This window comes from Antechinus flavipes, chromosome 2 (assembly GCF_016432865.1).
Source record: "Antechinus flavipes isolate AdamAnt ecotype Samford, QLD, Australia chromosome 2, AdamAnt_v2, whole genome shotgun sequence".
In the NCBI taxonomy this organism is placed as follows: Eukaryota; Metazoa; Chordata; class Mammalia; order Dasyuromorphia; family Dasyuridae; genus Antechinus; species Antechinus flavipes.
The window spans coordinates 522,714,425-522,737,440 of record NC_067399.1 but is presented as its reverse complement, the minus strand read 5'-3'; the positions used below and the strand labels follow the sequence as shown (position 1 = coordinate 522,737,440).

The following is a 23,016-nucleotide window of genomic DNA, read 5'->3' as shown; positions in this document are numbered from 1 at the left end:
AGAGTAGACATAGAAGCATTTAGAGAGGGGAGAAGGGCTCGAAGTTCGAACATCGGGAATGGGTTTAATAGGCAAAACTACATATATATCATAAAAAATATAGCAGCCTCCAAAATCTATAATGAAATGAGAGGGGATAGAAGGATAGGGAATCAAAGGGGAAGGAAAAAAGACAAGGGAGGGATCTCTGTGAGGGGGAAGCTTAAGTAATAATAAGCCAAGTTATGGAGGAGAATATAATGAAAAAGTCAGTAGGGATAGGAAAGACGTGTGTGTATCTGGGATGGGCAAGTGTGCAAGTATGTATATGTATGTATATATTTACATACGTATATGTAAATGCATCTTTTCTAAACTGTAGTTTGCTTAGGAGTGGTGAGGGGATGAAAGGGAGATATGCCTCTGTGTGTATGTGTATGTATACATCAACATCTGTATATATAAATCCTTTCTTAACTATAGCCTGCTTGGGAGGGAGGGAGTGAAATGGAGGAAAAAGAATAAAATAAAAAAAAGCATACAGCAGAGAACAAAAGAACAATTTACAAGGAAGTAAAGACCTTAAATTAATATTTGTTGTTATACATTTTGAATCCTCCCTGATGTTCTGCTGGACACATGACAATGTTCTCTTTTGCTTTGTTTCATTTTGTTTTGTATTGCCTTTCTGTTTTTCTTTTTTTATTATTGTTTCTTCAAATAAAATAAATTTTAGGGGGAAAAGAATTTAAAATGAACATAGCTAATTAAAAATTGCCATCATACCAAGAACGATAGAGTGTATATATAGTAGGTATGAGGAGTAAAAGTCATATCATCTGAGAAAAGCTTTAAAAACGAACAAAAGTAAAATGTCACCAAGGAATTATGAATCAAGAAGAGAATATGAATTGGCCATGTGGTAAGAGTGAGGGGATAAAAGATGGACATCATGAATCTTCTGCTGCTATTTTCTCAGTGTCACATTAAAACAAGGCAGACTTCCAACACAGTGGGTTTATGAAAGAAGAAAAATCACACAGAGTAAACAAACATGGATGGATGGAGAACTATATTGTTAGAAGGAACTTTTAGAACTAATGAGATACATGCATTTGAGTATTTCTATATAAACGAAAATGGGGAGAAAGTTTTTGAGTCTGAAGATACAGTGTATTTGGAGTAGGGCAAAATTACAAATAGTTTGTCTTAGGAAATATCAATCACATTGACTAAAAATCATATAGGTCACAGACTTTTTAAGCCTTCAGGTCTCATCTAGCCTAGGCTCAGACCTTATAGGTATGGAGTAAGGAAGTGGGAATGTTCTTTTAAGGGTTGGCCTTTTCTCCTTGTTTTTACTTTGTTACCTGCCCCAACCACCCGCCAACTTCTCCAGACCTGCTGATCTGGTTGTTATAGACCTGCCTCGGCCAAGTGTCAAAAGGACACTTTTGTCTTCTCTTTGCCTTTCCTCTGACTCCTTGGCTCCACATTCCATAAAGGGCAGTCACTTGAAAAGAGCAACATGGTACTTTTACCTCTTAGAGGAGCTCTCACATCAACTCTTAATAGTCCAGGTGAGATGGTAGACTAGACTTATTGTTTCCTTACCATATATTCCCTCACCTAAGATCTACTTAGTCTTACTACATATCCTGACACTAGGAGTCCAGAAGAACTGTCAAATAGCCTACTTTACGTTATTGTTGTCCTTTATTTTTAAAGAGGAACATGACGTTGGGGAAGTAATGCCATAACATGTAACTGAATTGGGTTTAAGGGAAGGCGGACTGTGCAAGGTCACCTGCCTCACTTTTCCCTTTAGGAGCCAACTGGATCCAGTGGCCAAATATGGCTCAGAACAACTGAAGATGGATCTGGTCAGATTGGAAGATCTCGGCCTTTTTAAGCTGAAGTCTTCAATAGGTCTCAGTTTGACTAAGACCATGCTCATTCAGTGATTAAGGTTAGGTAAGAAAAAAATAAGAGAAAGAATGGCCTTTTTTTACTCAGTCAAAAATAAATAAAAAGGAATCTATTTGGGAGGTGAAGACCCTCAGGGTTTCTGGCCAAAATAGCAACAAATGCTATTTCCATTCACTGTGAGGTAATCACAATTAGCTTTGTTTCCTTAATTCCTTCCTTCTCTTCTTTCCTTCCTTTCTTCTTTCCTACCTTCCTACCTTTTCCCCTACCTGTCTATCTTTTTTTCTATCTTCCTACTTTCCTTTTTTCTCTCCTTCCTTCCTACCCTCCTTTCTTCCTTCCTTTCTTAGTTTCTTCCTTCCTTCTTTTTCTCTTTTCTTCCTTCATATTTATCTTGGGGCTCACAGGCTAGATTTCCTTCTTAAAAGCCATGTCTCAAACTTGCCTCTCATTGATTGGTCAACAAAAGTTCCCAAGACAAACCCACTCGTTAGGTCAAAACTTTGACCTAATTGTTTCAGAGTGAATGTATAACCTGCTGATATACCCTTGAAAACCTGGGGTCTTGCCATGCTTCTTGCTTCTGCACTTTTAGGACTTCTAGGTTTTTCTATCCATAAAAGTAATGATGCTAAAAATAACACTTAGGATTTATATAGCACTTTTGGATTTGCAAAGAGCTTTACAAAAAATACCTTATTTAGTTTTACAATAACTCTGTGAGATAAGTACTATTATTATCCTTGTTTTACAGATGAAGAAACTGAGCCAGGATGAGATTAAGTTACTTGTCTAGAGTCACAATAACTAGTGTCTGAGGCCAGATTTGAAGTCGTTTTCCTGATTCCAGATCCAATACTCTATCAGCTTCTACCTCAATGACATAGCCTGCAGTTGATCTTTCTTTTATAAGTTGTCTCCCTCAGTTAGATTGTGAGATCTCTGAAAGTCAGGATTATCTCTGTTTTTCTTTTTGTATCCCCAAAGCTTAGCACAATGTTCTGCGCTTTATGATATTATCATTCTTGTCTTCATCAACAAATATTTATTAAGCCCTTATTATAAGCCAGGCCCTGTGCTAAACCCCTAGGGATAAGGAGGAACCACAAAAATAATGTACCCATGATCAAGAAGTTCACATTCTAATGGAGAAGACCACATACCAAAAAAACTAGATTCCTAGAAGATACAGACAGTGTATATAGGAAGTTATTGCTGAGGAAAGGCACAAGCTGTTGGGGATGGGAGAGGAGAATCAGAAAAGTCTCTTGCTGAAGGTAAGCTGATAAATCTTGAAGGAAATTAGGAGTAGAAGTGATGAAGAACAATCATGTGGGACATGTCAATGAAAAGAGTCAAGAAATGGAAGATTGTGTATAAAGAACATGAAAAAGGCCAGAGTCTCTAGTCCTTAGAGTATAAGGAGAGTAAAAGGTAAGAAGATGGAAAAGACAGAAAAGAGACAACTTATGGAGAGCTTAAAAAGTCAAACAGAGGAATTTATATTCAATCCTCGTACACATATAATTTTTTTTTGTCTAATTCATTCATCATCTGATCCAACTCTCTTTTATATGTGAGATTTTATAGTTAGTGAAAGAGCTGGTCTGGGGACTCAAATTTCCCAACTCCCATTTTACTATTCTTTTCACTCACAAGCACACTTTTTTCTCCTAAACTTAAGACCAACAGGGGCTTTCAGCCATCAAACAGGATTCCATTTACATAAAGTTAATTGATGGTGATAGATTGTTGTTAACTTTTAACTTTAAATTCATCAAAAGTCAAATGTAATTGCTGTGTACCTAAAGGTTTATGCCAGTAAACAATCATGTGCACCACTGATATCCATGCAATATCAGGAGAAGAAGAGGAAGGCCACCTGCACCTGGGTGCACCCCCTGGGCAAAGTTATGGAAGAACAGGAACAAGAACCAAACAGGTGAGTTACAATTTGCATCATTGAAGGGAAAACCTATACTGATGAAATCCCATATCCATTCTAATATCTGGTTATCTAGAGATCTAGCTTTAGACTTATAATTAAATCTACAGCTTGACTAGTCACTAAAGAAAAGGAAACATGTGGTAGGCAGGGGAAAAGTGGTTCAATTTGGTTAGTTTGTTTTGCTTACAATACTAATTGAAAAAGTTCCCGAACTTTCTATTGAAGGATACTTACTTGAAAGATCTAGTGTCATAGGTTCAAAGATTAAAAACTAGAGGAAATCTCTAACATGGCTAGAAACAAGAAGCTTCTAGTTTTGCTGGAAGGGGTCCTCTAGTTCAGCTTTTTCATTTTTCAGATAAGGAAATTGAGACCCAGGGAAATTAAATAATTTTCCTGAGGTTACATGAGTTGTTTGTTGTTGTTTAGTCTTTCACTCATGTCTGACTCTTCATGACTGCATGTGGGTTTTTCTTGGCAGATATATCACAGTAGTTTCCCATTTCTTTCTCTAGCTCATTTTACAGATGAGGGAACTGAGGCAAATTAGAGTTAAGTGACTTTACTCAAATAACAGAGCTAGTAAGTGTCTGAGGCCAGATTTGAACTCAGGAAGAGGAGTCTTCCTGACTCCAAACCCATTATTACTCACTGAACTGCCATGGGTAGTATGGTGGTAGTCACATGGGTTATACCATGATATCTGAATCCTAGTCTTCTGACTCTAGATTCAGTGTTTAGTTATTCTATACCATACTGCCTCCTCTCCTGTCTAAAGTTGGTCACGAGAAATCACCTAAAATTCTAAATCTCATAACAAAACAAACCTGGATAACACAGTCAAGCCTTTATAAAGTCATCACCCCTCTTTTATTTTCAAAGCTCTCTAAAGGACAAAAGCCACAATATGCCTATAGACCAACATAGATAACCACAGAATGTTAATGTTGAGAAAGACTTTAGAATTAGGATCATCTAATTTGATCCCATGTTTTGCATAGGAAAAAAATAAAATCCAGAGAGGTTAAGGATCCAAGGTCAGACTGTGAATTATGTGAGGCAAGTTTAGACCCAAGTCTCCTGATTCTTAATCTAGTGTTCTTTCCATTACAACATAATGGTATTCTACATGAAATGACATGCAATTTTATCAATGAACTAAATGGAATGACTGAGACTTAAGAACATGGAAGAAAGAAAGGAGGGTGGGAGGGAGAAAAGGAAGAAGAGAGGTAAGAAGGAAGGAAAAGAAGGAAGGAAAGGAAGGAAAGGAAGGAAGGAAAGAAGGAAGGAAGGAAGGAAGGAAGGAAGGAAGGAAGGAAAAGGAAAGGAAAAAGGAAAAAGGAAAGGAAAGAAAGAAGGAAGGGAGGGAGGGAAGGAAGGAGGGACGGAGGGAAAGATGGGAGGGAGAGAGGAAGGAAGGAAGGAAGGAAAGAAGGAAAGGAAGGAAGGAGGGAAAGAAATGCTGAATAATTATAATTGACCCCAGAGAAGTCATGGGAAAATGTACTTCCAACTTTTCTAGCAAAAGGTGTAATACTATGAAGGCAGAATGTTGCATATTCTGTCAGAGTCCTTTGATGAGTTAATTAGCTTTACTAAATTACTCTTTTTTGTTTTGTTTTACTTTTTGTTATAAGAGATAGTTTATACCAGAGGTGTCAAAGAGCTCACTGAACCCACAACACTTCTCAGGACCCATAGAACCTGATTAAAATGTAATTGAGAAATATTTAACAAAATAAATGAAAATATAATAAAATATATATGCTTACATTTTAAAATTAAGTCAATATATAGTCAGTGAGAATTCTTAAGTATGGATTACTGGCTCCATTTCTATTAGAATTTGACACCACTGGTTTACACCCCCCTCCACTTATTCTGAGATCCAGTAGCACCCCCTCTTCGCTATTGCTTGCACAACACTCCCTTCTGACACAGACATTTTTATTAGTTGTCTACTATGTCTGAAACTCTACTCATCTCCACTTCCTGTCTTTCCTGATTTCAAGTTCTATCTTCTTCAAGAAGCCTTTCAATCAAAAAATAAGCATTTATTTAGTGTCTACTATATGCCAGGCACTGTTCTTAGATCTGGGAATACAAAAAGAGGCAAAAGACAATCCCTGCCCTCACCAAACTTGTTATCTAAAGAGGGAGATAACATGCAAACAAATATCTACAAAGCAAACTATATGCAGGATAAATAGGAAATAAACAACAGCCAGAGGCACTAGAATTGAGAGATTAAGGAAGGCTCCCTATAGAAGGTAGGATTTTAGTTGATACTTAAAGGAATCCAGTAGTTAGAACAGAACAGGGAAAGTGCTCCAGGCATGGAAACAGAGAAATACAGAAAAATGAATGGTCTTGCTCATTGACAATCAGGAGCTCAGTATAATTAGGTTGAAGAGTACATGTTGGGAAGTAAAGTGTAAGAAGACAAGAAAAGTAGGAGAGAGATGAGTTATAAATGGCTTTGAAAAAGCCCTGCAAAACAGTGTTTTTTTGAATTTGATCCTCAAAGTTGTAAGGAACCACTGGAATTTGTGGAGTAGGAAGGTGCCATGATCAGATATCCTTATCTCAATGCTTTCTTTTTGAGATTATGTCTAAATTATCCTGTATGTAGCATGACTATTCATGAGTGTTTGCAACTATGTTGTCTCCCTCACTAAATTGTGAGCTCGTTGAGAGTTGCTGCTTTTTGCCTTGCTTTTTTCCCTCAGTGCTTAGCACAGTACCAGGAACATACTGGACATTTAATAAGTTCTTGATGTTTTATTTGACTAATTCTTTGGAGACACAAAAGAGGAAAGATGTGAAATAGCCCAGGCAATAAAATTCAAGACAGCCGCAATGAGGAAAATTTAGAATTTATTTAGTACCGAACTCGGGAGGGAGTTCTAATTGAATTCCGTACCTTACAGAACTAAAGATAGCCTTATAAACATTTTTTGTTCGAGCTTGTTACATTTTAATGTTCGCATTTTACAACAAGAGGATAGGGGGTTTTACAGGATAAGAGGAGAAATCCCACCAGGGCATTAACATAGATAGATGGTTTCGGGTACCACCCTCTCGGTACCACCCTCTCGGAACAGATATCCTTAAGGGTATTGTTGAGCCGGCCTTTTGGAATGCAGAAGAAATCCCCCAATCTAGCTGAGCAAACTTTCTTCTGCTGGCCCGAGGTGGACAGAAGGGCTATTTGTCCATTTCAGATGTATTTGTAAATTAATCTAATATAAAAGAAAAAGTTATTGATAAAAATTAAGCATTTTTAAAAAAGAATATATTACTCAAATACCATTCTTGTACCATGTCTGTACCTGTAAGATCATATTATAATATAGAAATAGGATGAGCTTTCTTTTGAATAAAGCTCATTCATAATTTTTGAATAATACTATATCTCTGGGTCAAGGTCTTAAATTAAATTCAAAGAAGTGTTTCACATTTTCATAGTATCACAGAATAACACTATTAGAAATTTAAGAGATTTATAGGGTTATCATCACCTCCATCTTGTAGTCTAGGTTGTAGAATACAAAGTTTAAATCCAGCATACCACAGTGACTCTCTTTAGTATTCCTTGCTGAAAAGTGAAAAAGTTTTTGATGAAATTTAAAAGCAGCTAATTATTGACTGACCAAAATTTGACTATGACCCTGATAGACTTTAAATAGGCTTGCTAGTCCTGGAGGTGGTCAAGGCAGGAGACAGTTTTCAGAAGTGTGATCCCTGGAAGCAGAGAAAAGAGTCAATAATGAAAAAAGAATCACTCCTTGTGAGAGAATTGTTTCTTACTTCTAGAAAGGGTTTGGGATGTTCATTTCCTCCTCTTCTTCAACAGTCATGCTCTGGTATCATGCATTAGAACTTTTTGCCCAGGAAAAGAATCTGCCTCTGATAAAAAAAAAAAAATTAAAAAAAAAGTGGGGTGCGGGGGAGAGTAGCCTTAAAGAGTGTCAACTTTTAACAATGGAAATGAGAGACATCCTTGGCCCTCAAGAGCTGAAGAGCAGAAAAGAATAGGCATAAGCAGCTCAAGTGAGTAATCCACCCAGTTGAGACCCAGCATGAAAACATAACAAAGAGGGAAAAGACATAGAGGATAGAGGCCATCCATTGCTAGATGCATGACTTATCTTGGCTGCCTGCAGGCTCTCTTTATACAAATATACTTAAACAATAATAATAGCATTTATATAGCATGTCAAGATTTACAAAGTGCTTTATAAATATTATCTCGATTGATCCTCACAATAACCCTGGGAGATAGGTGCTATTATTATCCCTATTTTACGCAGGAAGAAATTGAGATAAGCTTAAATTAATTTAAATTAATTTTCACATAGCTCATAAGTTTCTGAAGCAGTATTTGAACTCAAGTCATCCTAGCTTTAGGATGTCTTTCTATTTATTGCATCACCTCACTGTCTCTAGGTCTCTTCTTTTTTGTAAGTTAATAGTAGTTTATTTTTTCAATTACATGGAAAGGTAGTTTTTAATATTTGTTTTTATAAAATTTTGAGTCCCGAGTTTTTTTTCCCTCCTTTCCTTACTTAGGTTATACATACACAATAATTTTAAACATGTTTCTATATTAGTCTGTTGTAAAAGAAAACTCAGAAAAAAAGGGAAAAACTGAGAATTTAAAAACAAACAAAGATGAAAATAGTATGCTTCAATCCACACTCAGTATTCACATCTATAGCAGATGGCTCTATGTCTACTCTTAATACCATATTGTATTTGTGATAAAGAGCATTCCAGATTTGGAGGGAAGGATTATTACTACAGTTTTTATAATACTATATCATAAAATTCCTTTGTTTGAACTAATTGTGTCTACTGGATGACTTTTCTCAGGGGGTATTCATGAGCTATATTTTCAGCAGTGCAGACCCACAGATAACCAAAGATAGTTACCATTCAAGTGATCCAATCTAAGGTCATTAATAAGAGAGTAATAAGAGGAGGACACATTTTTAATAGATAAGACTAGACAAAGTCAGAGTGAAATTTATGTAGAAAAAAATAAGCAGAGAAAATTATTAAAGGGCACTTTGAAGAGAAAGTTGATGAAAAAGATCTGACATTCTAGACTTTAAAATGTTACAAAATAGTTATCAAAACTATTTAGAGAGGGGATGGCAGCAGAAATTGCAACAATGGAATAAAATAAATATATCAAATATCCAACCAAATGTGTACAAAAGATTGTTCTTTGACATGCCTTTAAAAAAATTGAAAAATGAATCATTATTTTTAAAATGTACTTGGGAAAATTGGTTGGCAATTTGGCAAGGAAAAGATTTGGATTCACATCTTATACAATATACCCCACTGAATTCCAGCTGGATAAGGGACTTAAAAATAACAAATTCTAGAAAAAGTAGAAGAAAATGGAATGACTTAGGGAAAGGAGATGATTGTTTTTTAATTCAACAAATGGAAGGATTTGTTAGGGACAAAATAATTGTACTTGATTACATTGCAATAAAAAATATTTTATTGAACAAAAACCAATACAACTCAAAGAAGAAAAATAATATACTGGGGAATTTTTTTCAGCTATTATGACAGTTAAAATCTTCACATAAAATGTATAAAGAATTATTTTTAAATGGTAACTAGATTACAATGGATAAATAATACAAGAATATGAATAAGCATTCCCCACCCCAAGAAAAGAGACAAATAATGAATGTTCTCTTGAAAACACACTCAATCTCCTTAATCTCATATATAAAATAAGTTTAAGGAATCACTTCATATCCACACATCAGATTTTTCTTTGGAACTTAAAATTGGCTTTTTAAGCACCAGGTACATTACTTTACTATCAATTCAATTGAGAATTTAAAGAATCTTTTTGTAGAGCAATCTGGTAATATGCATCAAACATGGCAAAATTAAACAAACCATCTGATTTAATAATCCCATTATTTGAAACATACCCTGTGTGCATGTGTTTTGTTTTTGTTTTTGTTGTGTGTGTGTGTTTTCTTTTAAAGTAGAACATATTAGCACAGTGGGTACAGCTAGGTAGTGCAATGGAGAGAGTGCTGGACTTAAAATCAGGAAAACATCTTTCTAAGTTTCAATCTGACCTCATACATTTACTAGCTATGTGACCATATGACCATGTGCAAGTCACTTAACTCTATCTGCCTCAGTTTCCTCAACTATCAAATGAGTTGGAGAGGGAAATGACAAATCACTCCAGTATTTTTGTCAAGAAAATCCCAAATGGGGTCACAGTTAGGTATGACCAGAATGACTAAACAACAACAAAAATCTGGAATTTTTTTTAAATTAAAAAAATATCTCTTCAAAGATTTTTCATAGTAATCTTGTATTTTACCAGTAGTGTATTTTTTACTGTAGTTGGTATTTTTTTTTAATGCATGTAGGTTCCCCATTCTATTCTCATACCCTCATGAGAGGAAAATTTTTCCCAGAATGGCTTTAAAACAATAAGAGAATTGTGTCATAAAAAGACTTGCTTCATCCTTTCTATTGTTGCATAATGCTTACAATTCCTGTTCTTTCATCTTTCTTTCTTCTGCGTATTTCTTTCAGGCATGGAGGAATCCTCTTTTGTCACACAAATATCATGTGAGCAGATAATTACTGTTTATCAGTAAACTTACTTCTTGCATGTTACAACCTTAAAAATAAACAGGAAAAAGGAGGAAGGCTTATCTCAACAAAGTTAAATACACATTCTCCATATTTTGTTACAAAATGTCTCTCTTGTACCCTTCATCCACATCCTTCTCATCCCCAAATTCCTTTACTCAAGCACGGTTAATTCAATGAGGTGAAAAAAAAATCAATTATTCATACTTTGCTCTGTTTTGTGTTGTTTATTCAAATCAATTTGACAAACATATCATCCTCCTAAAATATGCTAGACATAAAGGAAGCAGAATGGATAAAATACTGGGCTTAGATTCAGGAAGGTCTGGGTTCAAATCTCTTATTATTAGCTGTCTAATCTAAATCATTTGACCTTCCCATGTGTCTCAAGCACATTCCTTTGAGAGGGAATCATTCACCTTTTCCCTTTTGTCTTCAATCTCTTTTATCTGCAATCTACAGGAGTTCTGCAGAGATAACGTCCTACTTGGAGTGATGAACAAGAGCACTATTGGGAAAGAAGGGTTTCTCTCCTCCACCCCCATTTCCTTAATGAAGTTTCACCAAAGAACAATTCACTAGTAGAAGACAATACACAAAGCTGAGGTCAAGGAACGGCCTTGACTTTTGGGAATAGCAGCTCAATAGAGCCCAGATAAGTAAGCTGCCCAACAAAGAGAAAGAGGAAGAGGCTATTACATTGAAGAGAAAAGTCATTAGGACCCTGCAGTGCTAGTTATTTTGGCTGTGTCTATTCCTTATATGGAATACAGAGACAGTTAAGTGGCATAATGAGTAGAATTCTAGGTCAATAGTCAGGAAAATTTAAATTCAAATCTGGCATCAGACACTAAATAGCTGTGTGATCCTAGGCAAGTCACTTAACTAAGCTTTTCCTCAATTTCCTCATCTGTAAAATAGAGATTATAACAATACCAATCTTCCAGAATTGTTGTGAGAATCAATTGAAATACTACAGTATAGTATAGCATCTGGCACATAGTAAATGCTTAATAAATGCTTATTTCCTTCCTTCTTTCCTATATCTTTGGGGCACTTCCTTTGGTATGCGGGTGTGAGGAAATTCCCTCTACCAACACAGATTGTCATCTTCTCTGCAACTAATAACTATAATATTTATATGGTACTTTTGTGTTTGCAAAATCTCTACAAATTTTCTCATTTTATTTTCATTAAAACCCTGGGAAATAGATGCTATTACTTAATATTTTGATTTTATACTTGAGGGAAATTGAACAGAGAGATGTCACACAGCTAATAAGTATTTTTTTTTTTTTTGGCTGAGGCAATTGGGGTTAAGTAACTTGCCCAGAGTCACACAGCTAGAAAGTGTTAAGTGTCTGAGATAAGATTTGAACTCAGGTCCTCCTGACTTCAGGGCTGGTGCTCTATTCACTGTGCCACCTAGTTGCCCCAGCTAATAAGTATTTAAGGCCAGATTTGGACTGATTTTCCTGACTCCAAATCCAGAACTCCATCCACTGTGTCACTTAGCTGCCTTACAATGCTAGATTAGCCTCAAGTATAAAGAACATTAATCGACTTGCCCAGTATTTTATAAGCAAAATATATTAAAGATAGTCACTTTGGGCCTAGCTCTTCTTGACCATATTACACTACTCGTCTCCTATTTAAAAGATATTTTAAAACATATTATTTTAAAATTCTGCTGAACTATTTTCAATAAATTTCTTCTAACACATTTTTAGGGAGAAAAATGTCCTAATGTGTTTCCATGCATGAGGGGATTTCAAGGACACTGTTACTTCCGTTCCAAAAGACAAGAGATAGTGAATCACCAGGGCAGCATGATCCTGGAACCTACCCTTGGGGCAGATTTCCTGTGGGTAGCTAGGTGGCATAGTAGATGGAGTGCCAGGCCTGGCTTCCTCATCTTTGCCTCAGTTTTCTCATATGTACAGTGACCTGGAGAAGGCAATAGCATCCCCCACTTCAGCATCTCTGCCAAGAAAACCCCAAATAGGGTCATGAAAAGTTGTTCAACAGTGAAAATGATTGAACAGCAACAATATCAGCTTTGAGCATTGTCTTGTTGGTAACTCTTCAGTTACCAACTGAAAGGGAGAAGACAATCTATCTACAGGAATTCTATATAAATAGCATCTTACTTGGCTTGATGAACAAGCTCCAAGACTTTTTTTTTTTTTTTTTTTTTTTTTTTTGCCATTCAGGAGTAGCCTAAAGCCATGAGTATGGGGAAGGCTGCATAGGACTCTGTGGGAAGGGTAAGACTCACCAATATAATAAAACTGACCCCAAACCCCCAAGTTTCAGACCCTTTCTATAAGGGGCACTGATGGGCTATGGGAGGGCTTTATTCTTCTGTGTTGATAATCTGGGAGAATTTTAGGTATTTTCTATGGGCTGAAACAAAGTGTCTCATAATCAATTTTTTCTTTTAAAAGGCCCTGGGGTATATACTACTGTCCATTTCCCCATTAAGAAAACAAGAGTCTTCCTAGCACAGGTTTAAAAAAAAAGAGAGAGAGAGGGTGTGTCTCATTAGGAGGCCCCTCAATATCTAGATTACTTTTTGAGTCCGTTAGTGTTCTTTATTTTTCTCCTTAATTTACAAAGGGCTCCCTTATCTCAGACATTCTGGTGCTTACTTGGAATTTTTTAAGTAATGTAGCCTGTTACAGTTCTGGATAGCTGAAACTTAAAACCTAAGGTGAGGCAGCATCCTAGCAAAATACATATTGTGCCAGGAATTATTGCTCAATTCCCTTAATTGAGGCACTCTCTCCTCAAAATGGCCCAAGGGGATTGGATGACAGCTGCCTTCTAATCAGTTTGTTTCACCTGCCTAAAGACTAGCTTAAAATGACTGCTTTCCAAATACAGTGACACAGCAATTTATTTCCTGAGGAGCAATTCAACAAACTTCCAGTCTAAAATGTTTACCTGGCAGTTCTAAACAGCTTTTTAAGTAAAATTGACTGCCCACAGAAGGCACAGAAATGACCCTGAAGAGATCATGTAGGGTTTTGGCCTCAACAAGTTAAAATTAAATATCTCTCCTAAGACCTTGCATTCCCAGATGGATTTCTTACTGGAAGAGATTTTGAAAGTTCTATCTCCTTGTCTCTAGGCTAGACTGCGTTAAAACCATCCTTTAAAACAGGTTATCTACCCTTTTAAACTATGTCTGAGATCATAGTCTCAAGGCTTTAGGATTTTGTTTTCTTTAATTGGTCTGTGGCTTTAGCCCCTCTTTGGGGTTAATCCCCAACTCACATTTAGAGTTTGAGTCCTGTGGAGACTAAGTTCAAGAACCCAGTTCAGGATATTTTGTGGAGTTGTACATGTAAATCTCACAATCCCTCTGTAATGCATTTAGCTTCAATAGTCAGCAAAAAGGTACAATTAACTCAAAGGAATTTACTGAAATGGCATAATGTGAACAAAAGTACAGAACACTTCCCTACAACACCAGGAGTGCACTATTCCCACAAAAATGCACAGCATCTTGTGGCAAGAATAAGTTTCTGAGCAGTGAACCCTAAAAGAATGCCAAGACCCCCAGCCTCAATGTCCTTTCTCTTTTTGGGTGCCCCCAAGCTACTGCCCCTGAGTACTGAGTTTCTATTATCTACTATTCAGTTTGTTTCTGTGGATTGACTTTCTGGTCATACTTTCTTTGGGGAACAGAGTCTTTACTGCAGTGGTGTCAAATTCAAATAGAAAGGGATTCCTCCAGGTCTGCATATTGTTTTAGAAAACCACAAATTAATATTATCTGTGTGGCATTGAATTTATTTATTTTGTTAAGAACTTTCCTCCCCTCCCCCCCAACATTTTGCATTTTAATTTGGTGAAGGTCCCTTGGAAGTTTTGCAGCAAGCTTGACATCTCTGCCTACTAGGCAAGTGGGTTCTGTCTGTCACTTTTCCTTGCTGATGGGGGGAAGAGGACAAAGAGAAGATTCTTTTCCCCCTGCAGCATTTCGGGAAGAGACACAAGAGCTCTCTGGAGACAAGAGTTTCTCCTTGCTTATCCTTTTTGAAGGGTATCAGAGACAGAACTGATTCCTCATTAGTCAGTGGCTAATAACTCTAACTCTATAATCTCATTAAACTGATTGAAGAACCTCCTATCTCTCTCTTTTTTTTTAAATAACTTTTTATTGACAAAACCCATGCCAGGGTAATTTTTTACAGCATTATCCCTTGCACTCGCTTCTGTTCCGATTTTTCCCCTCCCTCCCTCCACCCCCTCCCCCAGATGGCAAGCAGTGCTATACATGTTAAATAGGTTACAGTATATCCTAGATACAATATATGTGTGGAGAACCGTACAGTTCTCTTGTTGTACAGGGAGAATTGGATGCAGAAGGTAGAAATAACCCGGGAAGAAAAACAAAAATGCAAGCAGTTTATATTCATTTCCCAATGTTCTTTCTTTGGGTGTAGCTGCTTCTGTCCATCATTGATCAATTGAAGCTGAGTTAGGTCTCTTTGTCAAAGAAATCCACTTCCATCAGAATACATCTTCATACAGTATTGAAGTATATAATGATCTCCTGGTTCTGCTCATTTCACTTAGCATCAATTCATGTAAGTCTCGCCAGTCTTCTCTGTATTCATCCTGCTGGTCATTTCTTACAGAACAATAATATTCCATAACAGAACCTCCTACCTCTTAAGGGAATACAGAAGTGTAAATTGTTTGGCTTCTTTTATCATTTTTTTTTTTGGCATGATTTTGATGGCTCCTTTAATTGTCTTGTTTAATCTATATCAACCTCTGTCCGAGTTGTCCCAAAAAACTTTTGAAACTATAGAATTAGGAGTAATAGAGGAAAATTGTTTAGTTATTTTCAATGGGGTTCAACTCTTCCTAACCCCATTTGGGATTTTCTTAGCAAAAATACTGGAGTGCTTTGCCATTTCCTTCTCCAGCTCATTTTACAGATGAGGAAACTGAGGCAAACACTGTTAGTTGTCTTGCCCAGAGTCACACAACTAGTGTCCGAATGCAGGTTTTCCTGACTCCAGGCCCTGTACTTTATCCACTCTGCCACACAGCTGCCCTTCTTAACAATTAGAACTGTTCAAAGATGGAATCTTCTGTCTCAGCAGGGGATGGACTTTCTATTGCCAAGTCTTCAAAGTCTGTTTGAGAACTATTGGAGAGGTTGTACAAGAACTATTGTGTTGTGATATGGGAGCCACCTGCTGGAGGTCTAACTCAGACGTGTAGAATGGATCTCTTCATGTGAGAGGAGGAGGATGATACAAGAAGACTGAGGGGCAGTTGCTATTCTCTGACCTCTCTCCTCTTCCCTCTGCCTCCAGTTTATTTCATTCCCAATCCACAAGGAACATCTGCGAAGACTGCTTTGTAACTCCTTCAAGTTTATGGTTCACAGTTGTGGAGGCTCTCGGAAAATTGATCTGCCCCTTCACCCAGGCATAGTCCTTAACAATTCCCCATTTTTTGTTTTATGGAAACGTGATTATTTTTCCCCCACAGCATGGTCAGTAAGTTTATGCATTAGTTGTTGTCTAAGTCCACATGCTAAGGTATCTGAGTCCTCATGCTAGGGAGTGCAAACAGCACTACAGCAGGTGTTGAAGCTTGTGAGATATCATGGAAGCAAACTTTCAAACAGAGAAAAGGACTGAAGTCAGAACAGGCATTTAAGTCTCTCATCAGTCTCCTGGCTCTGCCCTTTGATGTACTGGCCCATTTAATTACCCTGACTACAAAAGTCTTACCAAGTCTCTTCTCCCTTTTTTTTCCCTCGGATTACCGAAGGAACTCTGGGAGGATCCTACTCATAAACAGCTCTCAAGCCAATGCTTCTTCTTTGTTTCTTATACCCGACATTGGGGGCCATATGTTTTGAGGCGGGAGCCATCTGCCAGTGGATGCTGGAGGTCTAACTCAGACCTGTAGAATGGATCTCTTCATCTGAGAGGGATGATGATGATGATGGTACAAGGAGACTGAGAGGCAGTTGCTGTTCTCTGAGCTCTCTCATCTTCCCCCGTCTCCAATTTATTTCATTCCCAATCTACAAGGAACATCTGTGTCAGTAAAGGCTGCTCTGCAACTCCTTCAAGTTTATGATTCATAGCTGTGGAGGCTCTCAGAGAATTGACCTGCCCCTTAGGCATGGTCCTTAACACTATTGTTTAGACAGGATTTTGATGTTTTCTGAAATGCTTTCCAAATCTGAAATTAAGATGACACAATGAATTGCATTCCTGATTTAGTCTCTTCATCTTGCTTGCCTATGTGACTCACAAAAATGCTCTGTGATAATCCATTTTTCCCCTGGGTCCTGTCCTTGTCACACTTTCCCCCTTTGGTATAGCACTGTAACTTTACCCAAGAGCCCTGGAACCATGAAACAGCAAAGTTTTAACTCAAAATATTTCATCTTTTTTCTGATAAAAGTATCATGTCCTCCAATTTCCAGCTAGAGTAAAGCCTGAAAATCTTTTCATGTTCCAAGGCAATTCCACTGGAGTTCTTCCATTTTCTCATTAGTCCTCTATTTCTCCAGCCAATTCAGGGGGGGAAAATGGCTTTTATAACCTCAGACTAGAGAGAAAGAAAATATCTCTTTCCTCTAGTTGTAAGCAAAAGATTGGATTATCTGAAATCTAATCACTTTACTCAAAGTCAAACCTTGTGACCTTATCAAAAATTTAAAACAAGATGTCACTTTGAAGAAACATCCTAATCTATGTTTACTAGAGACTCTTAGACTCTTAGGTTTAGGCTAACTCTCCAAAATAAGGTAAGAGTTTTCAGTTTTTTAGCTAGGTTCCTACCTAGTTCCCAGAGTCAGCCATCTGATCATTTCTATTCCCTGAAATCAGAAAGTCAAAATTCAAATAGGGACTAACTTGATTGACTTCCACAGAACTCTGATACTGGTATCAATAGAAGTTGTGACTTCCCCCAAAACAACCAGCACAAACCTATTTTTAAAAAGGTCCTAAGTATGTAGGGACCACTGAAAGTTCACATTTCTGTATTCTTACAATGCAGAATATGAATGAAAAAGCACTTGAGTTTTTATTATGGGTCAGGTATTATATTAGATGTTGACAAATTCAAGCAAACAAGATTATTCCTACTCTCAATGAGCTTATATTTTAATAAGGGAAAACAACACATATTTAAAAAAAAAAAAACTGGTAAAGGAGAGGGATGGGATGGTCTCTGTTGCCTTTTTCTGATCCCTTTTTACCCCATTAGAATGCACACGCCTAGAGGACAGAGATTGTATTTTTTGCTTACATATATATTCCCAGCACTTCACACAGTGCCCAGCACAGGATAAGTGCTTAATAATTGCTTGTTGCCTGACTGCCTACTCTCATTGCTTTTACTTTTCCTCTTACTTATAAACCTTTTACAATCTGGCTTCTAATCTCATTGCTCAACTGAAACTACCCTTTCCAAAATCAACAGTGACCTCTTATCACATCACATCTTTATTCTTAAGGACCTCACTGTAATACCTGACATTGTAGATCACTCTCCTTCTAAATGCCCCTCTCCTCCCATTCCACCTCTCCTCCTTTTCCTTTCCTCTCCCTTCCCTTTTATTTTCCTCCCCTCCCCTCCCTTCTCCTCCCCTTTCCTCTTCTCTCACCTCTTTCAGAGATATTGCTTTTTAGGTATCCTGTTAGTCCTCTGGCAACTTCTTTTCAGTTTCCTTTACTGAATCATCATCCACAATATGCCCATTAACTGTAGGCCATACTCATTCTTGAGCCTTCTTTTTTTTCTCTCTACTCATACTTTCTTAGGGACCTCATTAGCTCCCATAGATTTAATGATAATCTTTATGATGATAATTCACAGTTATATATCCAGTCCTAGCCTCTCTCCTGAGTTCTAGACATGCATCACCAACTGCCAATTAAACATTTCAAATTGTATGTACAGGCATATCCAAAACTGAATTTAACATGTTCTCCACTCCTACCCCTAATCTCACTCAATTTCTAAATTTCCCAATTTCTTACCAAGTGGTAAGAGCCCCACCATTCTTCCAGACACCCAAGTTCACAATTATAGTGTCATCCTTGATTTCACATATCCTCTCAGTTGCCAATTTTTATTGTTTTTACCACTACAACTTCTCTTGTCTCTCTCCTCATCTTTCTATTCACATAGCCATCACCCTAGCTTAGACTCACATCATCTGGAAATATTGCAAGACCCTCTAATTGATGTCCTCCCTCAAATCTCTCCCTTTGCAATTCATCTCCCACATAACTGTTAAGCCAATTTTTCTAAAGCATATCTATCCCTCCCCTACTCAAAAACTCCAATAACTTCTCATATAATCTCTAAGAGCAAATACAAACTTGACACCAACCTACTATTTGTACTGCCATCCTAACTTTTTCCCTCCTATTTTTCATACATCTGCTATCCCTTTGTCTTCACACTGGCTTTTCCCCATGTTTACTCTCTCTCAAAGTTCCTAATTTTCTTCAGTTTAAATATTTTTATAAAGCTTTTTATTTTAAAGGCATAGTTTTCAATATTCACCCTTGCAAAACCTTGTGTTTCAGTTTTTTTCTCTCTCCTTTCCCCTCCCCCACTCCCTCCCCTGGATGGCAAGTAATTCAATATATGTTAAATATGTGAAATTCTTCTATATAAATTTCCAGTACATAGTAGACAATGTTTGTTATTTGATTGATTTGTAAAACAGAGTTTGGACTAGTTGGTTTCTGAAATCCACTAATCTCTAGATCCATTATATTGTTATTTATTGGTATCCACTCACTATAGGTGACTTCTCTGAAACACACACACACACACACACACACACACACACAAACACACACACACATACACAGAGTCTTTTTTAATTGTTTGCCAATTTCTTTTGTGTGTGTAATTCTTTTCCCCCAATGTATTTTTTTTTTCCAATTGCATGTAAAGATAGATTTTCAACATTCTTTTTTGTAAGATTTTGAGTTTCAAATTTTTCTCCGTCTCTCCCATACTTCTCCCCTCTTCAAGATAGCAAGAAATCTGAAGTAGGTCATATGTGTACAATAATTTTGAATTTATTTCCATATTTGTCACATTGTGAAAAAAAAATCAGAACAAAAAGGGAAAAAACATGAGAAAGAAAAAGCAAATTTTAAAAAAAGGTAAAAATAGTATGCTTTGATCCACATTCATTCTCTATAGTTCTCTCTTTGGATGCTGATGGCATTTTCCATCCCTAATTATAGTGTGTTTTCTAAAGTCCCACACTGGATGCCAAAATATACTGTCCAGACTAGCTCTCTGGAGGATCCTGGAGTCCTTGGTCCTAGTGGAGGAATGATGAAGCAGGGATCCACGAAGATGGTCAAAGATGGAGTCAGTTTATTTCAAGTCCTTTCAGCCCCTAATTACCATAGTACAATTACATCACCATAGCACACTGAGCAAGTGCCAACTATAGTACCATTACATCACCATAGCACACTGAGCAGGTGCCAACTATAGTTCCATTACATCACCATAGCACACTGAGCAGGTGCCAACTATAGTACCATTACATCACCATAGCACACTGAGCAGGTGCCAACTATAGTTCCATTACATCATCATAGCACACTGAGCAGGTGCCAACTATAGTACCATTACATCACCATAGCACACTGAGCAGGTGCCAACTATAGTTCCATTACATCACCATAGCACACTGAGCAGGTGCCAACTATAGTACTATTACATCACCACAGCATACTGAGCAAGTGCTAACTATAAGCACCCTGCTATTAATATGTAAATGCCTCTTTACTGTAAGTATCTCTGCTTCAAGTGGAACATAGGTGGTCACCCCCACCCCTGACTTCTCAGGAAGGATGAGACAAACCAAAGGGAAATGGGGAGCCGAACCAGACATTGTCCGCAGGTTCCCTTTGGGTTGAAGGGTCTTATACCACACTGAGAGTTCCTCCATTGTCTGTGGGCTCTCTACACTAATGAAATTGTCTTGGATCATTGTATTGTGAGGAAAAGTTAAGTCCATCACAGTTGATTATCACACAATTTTGCTGTTATTGTATACAATGTTCTTCTGGTTCGGCTCACTTTACTCAGCATCAGTTCATGAAAGTCCAGGCTTTTCTGAAATCGGCCTGCTCATCATTTCTTACAGAACAATAACATTACATTATATTCATATATCCTAACTTATTCAACCATTCCCTAATTTATGGGCATCCACTGAATTTCCAATTCCTTGCCACTACAAAAAGAGCTGCTATAAACATTTTTGCATATGTGGGTCCTTTCGACTCTTTTATGATCTTTTTAGGATACAGACCTAGCACTGACACTGCTGGATCAAAGGGTACACACAGTATACCACAGTATAAGGATATAACCCTTTGGATATATTTCCCAAATTGCTGTCCATAACAGCTGGATTATTTCACACAATTCCACCAACAATACATCAGTGTCCCAGTTTTCCCACATCCCCTCCAACATTTGCTATTATCTTTTCCTGTCATCTTAACCAATCTGAGAAGTGTGAGGTGGTATCTCAGAAAAGGTAGTGTTGTTTTAATTTACATTTCTCTAATCAATAGTAATTAAAAGCATTTTTTTCCTTATAACTATAAATGGCTTTAATTTCTTCATCTGAAAATGGTTCATATTCTTTAAAGGATCAATTTATCAATTGAACAATGATCTGTATTTTTATAAATTTGACTCAGTTCTCCATGTATTTTAGAAATGAGACCTTTATCAGAAACAGTGGCTGTAAAAATTGTTTCCCAGTTTTCTGCTTCCCATCTAATCTAGGGTCTATTGATTTTGTTTGTGTAAAAACTTCTTAATTTAATGCAATCAAAATTATCCATCTTGCATTTCCTAATGTTCTCTTTCTTCTTTGGCCATAAATTCCCCCTCTTCTTCACAGTTTGACAGGTAGACTATCCCTTGCTCTACTAATTTGCTTATAGTCTTGCTTTAAGTCTAAATCATGAACCCATTTTGACCTTATCATGATGTAGGTTGTGAAATGTTGATCTATGCCTAGTTTCTGCCATACTATTTTCCAGTTTTCTCAGTAATTTTTGTCAAATAGTGAGTTCCAGAAGCTGGAGTCTGGGTTTATCAAACAGTAGATTAATATAGTCATTGACTATTGACACACAAAGTTCTATCCTGAAAAAAAAATAAATTCCTCCAAAGTCCTTACCCTTTTTCACTGAGCTATTTTTTCAACATTTTTTCCTTAGGGAAAAAAAAGAAATGTTCATTCCTCTATATTTTCAGATTGGAGGATACAAACTAATAATGCAGAATACTTTGTCCCAGCAACATTAGAGCCCCTTCTTTTCCTGCCATCTCATCAAGACCTTATCTTCATCCTCCAAATTAAAAGAGCCTTCTAATGGAACCACCAGCTTTTCCTAGACCCTATAGTTAAAAAGGAGAATATGGAAGAGAATAGTATCTTCTTAATAGCATCTTCTTATATAGTCTTATAGCATCTTCTGAGACCTCTGCAAAGGAATACCTTTTCCTAGTATCTCCATTTGGGTTTTTTTGGATAATACTTTTTCATAGACACAACAGGAGAAAAGGTAGCTAATTTATTCTAATAAACATTTATCATGTACCTAGCACATACCAAACATTGTGCTCAATGCTGGTTAGACTATTTAGTACTATTACTACTATAATTTAACTTTATTACTGAAAGAGAGCATGCCGCACTACATAGATTCAGTTAGGAGGAATCCAAGTTTAACCCCCTTGCCTCTATGTAATTCTTGGTAAAGCACTTGGTCTTTTAATGTGTTTAGGCAACTCTATAATATAATACAAGCTGTAGAATAGATATCTATATCAGTAGAAAGGCAGATAGGTGGTATAGTTGATGGAGTAGCAGGCCTGGAATGAGGAAGACTCCTCTTCCCAAGTTCTCTTACTATTTGTGTGACCCTGATTAAGTCATTTTGTCCTGTTTGCCTCAGTTTCTCCACCTATAAAATGAGTTGGAGAAGGGAATGGCAAACTACTCCAGTATTTCCTTATTTGTAAAATAAGAAATTGAACTTGATGATCTCTAAGTTTCCCTACATAAATCTATGATTCTACAAAGTAAAAAAAAAAAAAAAAAAAAAAAGCAAATATCTAGGAATAATATATATTTGAAGGAACTGCAATTTTGTCCACATGGATTTCCCTTCCACCAAGTAATTACAATGTTTCTATGACCTAGATAATGGTCTTCAAGAGCAACTATGGAAGAAAAAAACAACAACTCAGCACCCTTTAGGCAAACAAGGAAAGAGCTTTGCAGCTTAACCAAACAAATCTTCAGACATCTGACATTATGGGCTGTCACCAGACCTGTACTTACCAGTCAATAACAAACATTTATTAAGCAATTATTATGTGTCAGGCTCTGTGCTAAGAGTTGGAAGTAAAAGTAAGGCAAAAATACAGTCCAGGCCCTCAAGGAA

The 23,016-nt window shown here is 36.9% G+C and overlaps 1 long non-coding RNA gene across 1 annotated transcript in view; it reads right to left on the bottom strand.

Annotated features, from left to right (window-relative positions):
• Positions 1-6,755: 6,755 nt before the first annotated feature.
• LOC127551149 (uncharacterized) overlaps positions 6,756-23,016 on the bottom strand; it is an 81,040-nt gene continuing 64,779 nt past the window's right edge. Inside the window, exons 2-3 of the long non-coding RNA XR_007951018.1 lie at positions 7,670-7,768; positions 6,756-7,101 (exon numbers count right to left, since the gene is read on the bottom strand). This is a non-coding gene — a long non-coding RNA (uncharacterized LOC127551149). The remainder of the gene's footprint in view (positions 7,102-7,669; positions 7,769-23,016) is intronic.